Below are 9,899 nucleotides of genomic sequence, written 5' to 3'. Positions count from 1 at the left end.
CACAAGCCGGTACCACTTGCAAATGCTTTCCTCAGAGGCCACTTACAGTTTACAGCTCTGACCCTGCCAAACCCCAAAGGGGGGAGCAGACCATCCTCCTTGGCACCCTCCCTCAGCCAGCTTTCACATGTTCCCTCTTCATCCTCGAATCTTCATCCACGTGACCTCATACTCAATTTGACTCAGCAAATAGGCCTTGAGCACCAGCCAGCCTGGCACTGAGCTCGGAGCTGGGATATTTGAGAGAAACATATGTCTCCTCCTTCACGGAGGTTATATGTCAGTTACAAGGACACACACACAAAAGTTTAAGTGTGACGAATGTATGCGTATGAGCTGCCGGGCATCTTATGAAGTTTGATACAAGGTAAGAAAAAGTGGAAAGAAGTTGCAGGGAAGGAATAGTAAGGAAAATCTTCTCAGGAGAGAAAACATCTGAGCTAAGTCTTGGGGAAAAAGAAGAGTTAACAAGCATAAGAAAGAAAGGGCGTTCCAGGCAGAAGGACCTGGATGAGTAGGAGGAAGGGGTAGGGAGCAGAGATACTGTGATACAAGTACCAAGAGGCCAGGTCATGATTCTAAGCCTTGGGCATGACTCTAAACAGTTTTGAAGTTCTTTTAAGGGAACTGTTATTTAATCAAACTATTGGTCAAGCTTACACTAGCTGATGAACCAAATAATCACTGAATTTTCAGTAGATTAACACAACAAAACTGTCTTTCTTATTTCTGGTCCAGGTCAATGAGGGTGTTCCTGGTTGGGTGACTTTCCTCCCAGAGCGATTCTGGAACTGAGACTCCAGAAACCTTGTTCACAAGGAGCTCCTCGGGTTGCTGTAGATGAGAAGCATGCTATCTGGGAAGATTTCCCAGCATTTACCCACTTCAGCCCAGAAAGACACACACACATCACTTCTCTCATGCTCCATTGTCAAGAACTTATCATAGGGCTCAATTTAAACGCAGCCCTGGAATATGTAGCCCCTAGCTCTATGGGCAGCTCAGTTCTGTGCTCTCAGTACTGTGAGAAGGAAACACTGATCTTTGATGGTCAGTTCTCTGACAGGAGCAGGGAAGTACCATGACTAGGTTAGCATTTTTTTTTTCTTTTCTTAGGTAAGAAGTGGATTTATTTAGAGAGAAACACACACAGAGTGTTGGCCATCTCAGAAGGTGAGAAAGGCACCAGGGAATGGGGTTGTCAGTTTTCATAAGTGTGGGTAATTTCATAGGCTAATAAGCCCATTCTGGTTGCAGGATGGAGGATGAACTGAAGACAAGGAAGAGGAGAGAGAGGGAGACCAGTGAAGAGGTTGTAGCTCCCATCCAGGTGACAAACGATGGGGGTCACCTGCTACAACCACAGCTCTGTAGTGGTCAGGATGGAAGAGAGGAAAGGGGATCAAGAAACATGTAGGCGACGCATTGCCAGGACTTGGTACCCAAACTCAGAGTCATATTCAGAATGAGGAGCACAGAAAAGGGTGGGTTGACTTTCAAACTTGGGATATGATCAATGGGCTGGCAGAGACACCAAATTAGGGAGTTTAGGAGGAAGAACAATTTTGGAAGTGGTGAGGAGAGAAAAGGGAATCTTAAACCTTTTTTTTTTTTTTTCATGTTGAGCTTGAAGTTATCTGGTAGAAATATTAGAGGCATTTTGCAAACCTACACCCAAAACTCAGAGAAGAAGCATGGGTTGGGAACATAGGTGCAGAATTATAGGTGTGAAATATATAGAACACTTTTAGAGTTGAACTTGGGGTGTAGCTTACCATTTGATGCCCTGGACCCCTCATTCTTTCTCTGGCCCCTATGCTTCTCATTCCAGTCAACCAATCTCTGACTCATTATTAAATTACCTTTCCCTAAACTCGCATTTTTTAAATTTACTGCATGAGTGGACTTTACATGATGGTTTTTTCTTAATTATAAAAATACCACATGTTAATTATAGAAAATTTGGGGGCTTCCAGTCAAGATGATATGATACTGAGCGAGCTGGACCTCCTCCTCCTTCATCCCATCATTCAAAACATGTGCATTTGCTTTAAAAAAAAAAAAAAAAAAAAAAAGGAGGGGTGGTTAATTAGAAATACATATTTACATTTAAAAATAGGAAATTTTCAGAGTCCAGAATCAGAGAGAGCACACTCAGCTACTTAGCTCCCCAAGGGACCTGGATTGGATCTATGCCTTAGGGGAAGGAGTTTTACTTTCCTGTGGAGCAAAGGTTAGAACTTCCTCAATCCTAGAAGGAGACCTATAAATCTCTACCCACTGGCCCAGGGTCTAGACCTGGAAATAAGCCATACCCCACAGCATGGGTAGAAATAGTTACCTGTGAGAAGTTGGACCCCTGAGCTATGCCATGTTTAGGCTGGGATCTGAACTCCCGTTATGCACTGTAAAGCATCTTAAATGTTGCCCTAGTCACCTCCCCAAGGCTGAGACAGAGACAACTTTGAAACACTTCCTCAAGTCCCCTAACTGAGAACGTCTTGGTAATATAGTTCACAGGCTAGATTTCTGCTGAAAATGAGCTCATGATCAAAAACTACAAAACACACAAGGAAACACTCAATCCTAAAAGAGAGATAGCACAGGAGAAGCCAAACCATACAATCCAGGAACTAGAAACAATCTAAACAGAACATTGAAACAATATGTTAAAATTGATGAAAGGAATAGACATAAAGAAGTGAATGTTCTATGCAATAATAAGAAATGACTATTTGAGAAATAGTTGTAATGAACAAAGTAGGAATCCTGCAAATAAAAGATAACCAATATCATTTAAAGCTCAGTAGAATTTTACCTAATAGAATATAATGTACATGAAGGAAGAGTTTGTGTGTTTTTTTTGTTTACTGTTTCAGCCTTACCATTTAGAATAAATAGTATCTCATACACATAGGCAATCCACAAATATTTGTACATAAATGAGTAAATAAAGGAATGAGTGGGCTGAAGAGTAGATAGGGGTTTCCCTGGTGGCGCAGTGGTTGAGAGTCTGCCTGCCGATGCAGGGGACACGGGTTCGTGCCCCGGTCCGGGAAGATCCCACATGCCGCGGAGCAGCTGGGCCCATGAGCCATGGCCGCTGAGCCTGCACGTCCGGAGCCTGTGCTCCGCAACGGGAGAGGCCACAACAGTGAGAGGCCCGCGTACTGCAAAAAACAAACAAACAAAAACAAACAACAACAGCAAAACTCCACCATCCACAACAACAATAAAACAGACAGAAAGATGCCAAAGAAAAGGAAGTTGTTACAGCAGTAGCAACATCTAACAAACTAGAAAGCAAACTGAACACTAAGAATTATAGAAAGGAAAATGTAAGTCATGTATAATGCCAAATACTGGTAATAATCACTAATATGATTTGATATATGTTTCCAAAATTGGAATTCTATTAAATATGTTTTTATTGTTTTCCTTAGCCATGTATTGTTATATTAGCATTTCATCATTCCTGGAAATTCTTCAATATCATAATGTCTATTTTCCATCTCATGGATGGTCTATAATTTATTCATTATTTTTTGTTGTCAGACATTAAGGGCCTTTCTAATTTTTTTGCTGGTATAAATAACACTGCAATGAACACTCTCTTGCCTACATCTATAAATTGTTTCCTGCATGGTTTTACACTTGTGTGTATCAGACAGAGTATAAGGGGCTAAATATGAGGGAGGAAAATTATTTATTCTTTGCCATCTTCAGGTTAACAAGTGTGATGAACAGCATGAGACAGTTTGACGTGTTTAAAAACGGGGACAAATTGATTTAACAAATGTTCCCCTTAATTGATGGTGAGACCCAGGAGGAACAAGAGGCATCACCTTGGCTCTTTCTTCCAACAACTGGGTGCGTGGTTGCTTTGGTCCAGCTGTGAAGTCAAGATCTCTGCAGATACAGAGATGGAAGGACAGAAACCCTGTCTTCCTGGAGCCTGTGCCTTTCTCAAAAGACAACACGTAAGCATGTGACAATTGTTGTAAGGGAGAGTCCAAACCAAACTGACAAATCAATAAATTAATATAATATGGAATTCTAAATATCAGAAGTATATCTAGCATTCTTAACATATATTTACATTCTCTAGAAACTTCCTTTCCATTTAAATGTCTCTGGGATTAGTACAGTTTCTCAAATGGCGATCTAGCCCTAATCTCTGACTTCCTGAGTCTAATTCATCTGTACAGAGCATAAGGGGTCAAGGGCACCATGGCTCAAAGATTCAGTATTTTGCTAATGAGCTAGTTCCAGGACATGCGAACACCAAAGCACGACTTGAAAAAAATACAGACATTTTTTCACCCCAGTGAATTTTTACAGCAATCCCATTGCCTGAAAACAAGGCAGATGATGGAAGCAGGAAGCAGTGCCAACCAACAATGACTTCACCATAAAACACCCCCCAAAATGTGGTCCCCATGCTCATACACCAGCCAGCCAGCAATGGGCAGCTCCCGCCACGTGTCGGAGGAGACACTGACACACAAGTAGAACTGAATTAACTGTAACCGAATCCCACCACTCGGGCTATTTTTGACGCATCGAGCAGTGATTAAAATTGGCAAGCAGATGTCGGAGGATCTCGAGGAAATAGTAATATTCCCATAATGTCCTGTAAATGAAAAGCAAGTCCATGATCAACCAACTAGGATTTATGAGTGTTGGTATTGTCAGCTTAAAAAAAAACAAAAAAAACACGTGTAGGACAACACTGGGTTGTCAGGTTTGTCGGGTAAAGTTAGGGAATTTTGGAAAATCAGTGTAGCTGCGTAACCAAAGACCAAAATATAATGCATATTGAGGCTGAATCCATTCACTTGCCAGGCAAGGGGAGCGACATCACCTGGGGCAAATTCAGTAAATCTCCTTGAATGTGTGGGGAGGGGGTGGGGAGGGATGATATAGGTAAAGTGGATTTTTTTTTAATTTTTATTTTATATTGGAGTATAGTTGATTTACAATGTTGTGTTAGTTTCAGGTGTACAGCAAAGTGATTCAGTTATACATATACATGTATCTATTCCTTTTCAGATGTTAAGAGGATTCTGAAACGTCCTCTTTGGTGCCAGAGGGAACTGAAAAGTCTCCCTTGGGACTGATGGTTCTTACAGGACAACGTCACCAGGGTATCCAGGTCACAGGTGCAGCTCTCACAATGCGCAGGGTGAATCATGTAAGGCTCGGGCTGTCTTAGGGCCATGCTGCCCTGGATCCCTTATGCTCTGTGCAGGGACAGAGCAGAGATGTCCTTTATCTCTAGGAGGCAATAGGGAGCTGCTGAAGATTTTTGAGAAGGGAGTAAATGACCAAGATTGTACTTTAGAAATATGACTCACCTGATATTCCATTATGTACCTTTCATTTGTCATAAAGACATGCCCAGTATGACGCTAATGTCAATGTCAGGAATGACTTGGGTTTGCTTTACCCAATTTCCAACCCTTGTTGATATTTCTGAGCACAAATTATTTATAGATCTGGGGCCACATTTGAAAATGGGTCCTATTCACTATACACAGTATTCTAGAATTTCAGTTTGGAAACTAGAGGCATCTAGTCCACTCTTAGCATCCGTCCATTCCTGTCCCTGCCAGGGGAATGGGGAGCGTGTGAGCTGACTTTTCTTGCAGGGGACCCTCTGGGCTTGGGCAGGGTCAGGTCCATGCCTGGAAGAAATGGGGCATCCGAGGCAGGAGGGCTGAGCCACGTCGGAGGCTAGCACCTGGGGTTTATGAAGCCCCTGAGGGCTCCATCTCCACATAAAAGTCCTGGGACAGGGCTGAGTCATGATTTCCGTACATACCTCTCTTTGGACCAGACCGAAGGCTTCTTCAAAGAAACCTTTGCATCCCTGAGCACATCAATTCACAAACCTGGATCCACAGTGCACATCAATTACATTTTATTAAAAAGCCTCTTTCTTCCACAGTCAGAAACTGAAGGAGATTCGAGGTCTAGGTAGTATTTGCAGCATCGAAATGACCACAGTGACTGCTTTCTCCCTTCACCTCATGCTTGCCTCAAACCCCAGCCTCAGGGAATTTCGGTCCTTACCGGGGTCTCTCCCCGACCAGATATACACCCCGAATTTGCCTGCTGTGGGTCCGTTCAGCCTCCTCTGGGGACATCTGCGCCCTGAAGAGCCTGCTTTCTTTAAAAAGAGCCACGTCCCCTTCCTGGTTGCAAATCTAAATCAGACCAGAGAGTGGATTTGTAAACACATCTCGGGCGAGCTGAACAAGGCTTTCCATCAGAGATAAATGTGGCAAAGTGGTTTTACCACCTTGCTTTTTCCCACTCTGCCTTGCAGAGCTTGCAGCCATCTCTGCTCTGAGGGACGTGCAAAAGCGGTCGGCGGGCCGGGTCTGGAGGGCATGCGGGCCTGAGAGGGCACCAGGAGAGCAGGCCTTGCTGCCCCGTTGCCCTGTCGCCTCCCCGGTGCCAATAGGAAATCACTATTTTATTTTGCCAACTTTCTTGAGGTACAATTTACATACAGTAGAATATACCCATGTTAAGTATACCCTGGGGTGAGTTTTGACAAATGCATGCCTGTGTTACCAGCCCCATAATCCAGGCAGAGAACATTTCCAGGGCCCGGGTCGTTCCTCATGCCCTTTGCTGTCCCCTCACCTCAGCTCCAGCTCCGTGCAAGCACTGTATCTGCCTTTTCTAGAAATTCATGCAAAGACATCCTTCAGTATGTACTCCTTAATTTCTAACTTGTTTAGCTTATTCATTATTTTGTTATTATTTTACTATTATATTATGTTATTAATATATTATTATATTCATCTGTGTCCTTGCTTGTAGCAGTACATGCTTCCTTTTTTAATCCTAAGTAGTTTTTCATGGCATGGATGTACCAGAACTTTTGCCTGTTGATGTCCATTTGGGTTGTTTCCAGTCTAGAGCTGGTATTGAATACAGCTGATCTGAACATTCGTGTGAAGTCATAGTGTGCCCATTTTCATGTTTCTTGGGTAAACATGTAAGTGGAATTACTGGGTCATATGCTAAGTGCATGTTTGATTTTGTAAAACTTGGTGCCTCTTCTCCAAGGTGGCTGTACCCACACCAGCCCTGGAGGAGCATTCCAGTTGCTCCTTGTGCTCATCAACACTTGCTATTATCAGTATAAAATAGATAACTAGGGCTTTCCTGGTGGCGCAGTGGTTAAGAATCCGCCTGCCGATGCAGGGGACACGGGTTGAAGCCCTGGTCCAGGAAAATCCCACATGCCACGGAGCAACTAAGCCCGTGCGCCACAACTACTGAGCCTGCGCTCTAGAGCCCGCGAGCCACAGCTACTGAGCCCGCGTGCCACAACTACTGAAGCCCGCCTGCCTAGAGCCCGTGCTCCACAACAAGAGAAGCCACCGCAATGAGAAGCCCGCACGTTGCAACGAAGAGTAGCCCCCACTCACCACGACCAGAGAAAGCCCACACACAGCAACAAAGACCCAACGCACCCAAAAATTAAAATTAAAATTAAAAAAATAAATTAAGTAAAATAAAATAGATAACTAATAAAAACCTGCTGTATAAAAAAATAAATAAAATAAAATTCAAAAACAGCCCAAACTTTTGGTATTATCTGTCTTTTCTTCCTTTTAGCTGATGTCTTTGTGGTTTTAAAGTTGTGTTTCCCTGATGCCTAACAATGTTGAGCATTTTTTATATGTTCTTACTGATCATTCAGATAAATGATCATTCTGGTTATTTTAGACAAGTCACTTTTAAAAAGCCTTGGATATAATGGGAAGATTCTGAATTGAGGACCAGAGGATGAGGGTGTAAGTCGTAGCCCTATAAGTGGCTGTGTGACTTTGAGAAGTGATTCACAGACTCTAGGAATCAGTGTCTTACTGTTACAATAAGGAAAAATGACTAGATTATCTTTAAAGTTCTTTTTCTGCTCCGTAGACCAAGACTAGAATCTCCATTTCTTTATTGTAAGACAGACACCTCCCTGGGGCTCAAAGAAACACATAGTCACAGAATGTGAAAACAAAAATGGACATTGGAGATCTCACCCAGCTCCCGCTCAAATTCAGACACCCAGAGTTAATCAACATTGCACAAATATTTAATGGCATAAATGTGACTCAACCCAGGTCATCTGACTCTAGTAAATACTAATACAAGAGTTTGAGAAATAGGCATATATTCTGCCTCTGACTTCAGAGGAAAGCCCCAGGGAGTAAGAGCTGGGCAATGTGATTGTTAGGGGTTTTTTTGTTTGTTTGTTTTTTACCCGAATGGGGACATTTTCATTTGCATCCCTGGCATTCATGTGAGCAATAGAGGAAAGTTAATATGAAGGATTTGGAGGGGTTCTGAGCCCAGGCGTCTGTCCAGGGAAACTTCTAGCCCTGGTTTTGCAGGTATATGCCCATTAAGACACAAACCCAGTGTCCTCGGCCCAGGCAGCCTGTTTACAGAGCTGTGACTGCTATAAACATTGCCACGCAAATTACATTTGCACCCCAGCTTATGGAGTGAATTCTGTAAACTGCCAAGTACTTAGGGGCCAGGGTAATTACGGCGCGCCATTCCCATGGGTGTTAATGTTTATAGAAGGCTAGTTAACCTTGCACGGGATCTGGGATCACAAGGCTGTGTGTGCCATTCAGCTGCAGAATTAAAGAATGCTAGTCCCTGCCGTCATGTGCTGGGTGGACAATCGCAGCTTGTTCTCAGGCCGGACAAAGCCCCTGGACCTGGCTTGCGTGGCTCTGAGTCCTGTGATTGCTCGACCAAGGCCCGTGGCATCCCTTTCCCTGAACAACCCAGATTTAATGGACTATAATGATTGGTCTTACACCGTAACTCTGTTCTGTTACTTGAGCAAAGCATGTAGCTACACATTCGTTTGTAACTTTTCAAGACCCCCTAGGAAAGAAGGGGCCATTGTAAACCTTTGAAACAGAACCCAGACATGCTGAGAGCCTTGGAGATTGTTTCCAGTAACACGAAACTCCTTTTTGTCGCGCTCTCGAGGGGTGACAAAGAAGGGCAACAAAGAGGGGCAAGACATGGTGCCTTTGTTCCAAAAGTTTACAGTCTATAGTTTTTGGATAGACATGGCAGGCATACACGGAACATTCTATAAAATACAAGGGCCTATGCGCCAAATCTCAGTTGGAGGGTGTAGAGGCTAGTTCATGAAAGGTTCCGAAGTGGGCGAGACCGCTGTGGCCTGGTTAAGTGGAAGAAAACACCTGGAAGGAGGTGGGATTGGAAACAGCCTTTGATTGATGCTGAGTTTTGGGTAGACAGTGGATCAAGACGTGGACATGTGTAGTGTCCAGGTTAGAGGGAATAGAGCGGTCTGGCTGAAACAGAGCAGGGCATTGAAGACAGGATGGAACCCATGGGTCACGCCCAGATGGTGAAGGTCCTTGAAAGCCAATAGATGCCACTGCAGAAGAGAAACGCACAGGTGACCACATGTCGTTTGCTGGGCAATGTTTTCCCAACTCACTTCCAGTAAAAAAACAAAGTCCTGGGCTTCCCTGGTGGCGCAGTGGTTGAGAGTCCGCCTGCCGATGCAGGGCACACGGGTTCGTGCCCCGGTCCGGGAAGATCCCACATGCCGCGGAGCGGCTGGGCCCGTGAGCCATGGCCGCTGAGCCCGCGCATCCGGAGCCTGTGCTCCGCAACGGGAAAGGCCACAGCAGTGAGAGGCCCGCGTACCGCAAGAAAAAAAAAACAAAACCAAAATCCTAACAATGTCCCTACCTTGTCTGCCCCCAACTCCCTATTACTTCCCTGATCTCAGCACCTACTGCTTTCTCTTTTGCTTAGTCTGCTCCACCTACACTAGCGTTCTTGTCCCTACAACACTGGAAGCAACTTTCCACCAGGGGAATTTT

The sequence above is a fragment of the Lipotes vexillifer genome, unplaced genomic scaffold, assembly GCF_000442215.2.
Source record: "Lipotes vexillifer unplaced genomic scaffold, Lipotes_vexillifer_v1.1 scaffold982, whole genome shotgun sequence".
NCBI lineage: Eukaryota > Metazoa > Chordata > Mammalia > Artiodactyla > Lipotidae > Lipotes > Lipotes vexillifer.
Note: the sequence above shows the minus strand (reverse complement) of the source record.